The following is a 1,709-nucleotide window of genomic DNA, read 5'->3' as shown; positions in this document are numbered from 1 at the left end:
AATATATAACATCTACGTGTCCTACGTGTTAGTTTTATAGTATTAACTTCAGGTAAATCCATTTCTCCTAAAACCAAATCCAAACTTGTTTAATTTTATACATACGTTCATGCCAAATCCTACTTTCCCAATATACTTTTATATAAATTAAGAACAAAATATTCATGTAATATATCAAAGTGTGTGCTATGGGATATCTTCGTGTAAAGAATTATTAACTCCCACATTGAATATATATTAATGACTGGTCAGAAAATGTCCAATATTACTAATAGACATGTTGTACCATATTAATGCAATACTCTCTCCAGCTGTCCTGGACAATTTCAAGCGAAAAGGACACTCAAACTTTTATACATATATTTCTATAAAAAGAGGATTTGGGTGTTAAAACTAGTAATTTTCTTTTTTAACCTCTCAAAAATTGATAAATTCTAACTATGTCATTATCTCTAATTAATCTTTCATAAAATAAATATAACCTCTTGTTAATTATGCACCTCCTCACCTTCCTAAATAATTATATTTATCAATATTTAATATTATAATTATTAATTGTTTAATAATAATAAAATAAAATTATTGATAAAATAAGTATATACAATTATTAGTAGTAACCAATTAAATTATTATAAAAATTATTTATGAATTACAATAAAATAACTAAAACAATAGTATACATAGAATAATATATTGCCAAATACTATTAAGAATTATACTATAATTCAATAAGCAATAAAATAAATAGAATAAAATTTAAATTGCTTATATACTGTACTTTTTTAATAATATCACATAAATCATGAATTATACTATTTATTTAGAATTATATAATTAAATATATTAAATAAATAATTTTATTTTATTTTTAAAGCATTTTCTCAAAGATTATACATGATACTAAATAATCTATACGTGGTAATGATTGGAAACTAACCTTTTAAAAAAAACTATTTAATATTAATAATAATATTGTTAATTGTTAATGATAGCACAAAAATTTTTTATTAAATATTCATAGTACTAAATTATTTAAGAGCATAGTTAAAAAACTAAATTAAATAAATATTTTGTAGTATAATGACAGTATAATTATTTTAATAACATCACTTGAACTAAGAACTTTAATATTAAATAAAGTAAATTAGAGTAAACCCTTATGAACTTTCAGTATTTTGTAGTAAATAAACCCTATTAATTTCAAAATCACACTAAACCCCTAAAGTCCGCATTATCTTTTAGATAAATTACACCAAACCCCCACTAACTTTCAAAATGCCTTTATATATATTGAGCTACATTGTGGATGCTTTAAATAATCATCTAATGACGCGGCCTAAAATCATATGATTGAGCTACATTGTTGATGATCCGCTTTTTTAAACTTGCTCTACATATTCTAAAATCCTAACACACCAAGTTTGGGAACCCATCATCGTTTGACCCTCCGTCGAGCCATGAGAAAAGTTCTATTCATTCAAAACCGTTAAATTTGATATGAGTGGATGAAGGATCAAACGACGACGGGTTCACCCTAAACTTAGTGTGTTAGGGTTTTGGAATATGTAGATCAAGTTCAACGGAGCAGATCATCCATAATATAGCTCAATCATGTGATTTTAGGCCGCGTCCTTAGATGATTATCTAAGGCGTCACCTTAGGAACACTTATCTCATATATATATATATATATATATATATATATGAGTT

This window comes from Asparagus officinalis, chromosome 10 (genome assembly GCF_001876935.1).
Source record: "Asparagus officinalis chromosome 10, Aspof.V1, whole genome shotgun sequence".
Classification (NCBI taxonomy): domain Eukaryota; kingdom Viridiplantae; phylum Streptophyta; class Magnoliopsida; order Asparagales; family Asparagaceae; genus Asparagus; species Asparagus officinalis.
Note: the sequence above shows the minus strand (reverse complement) of the source record.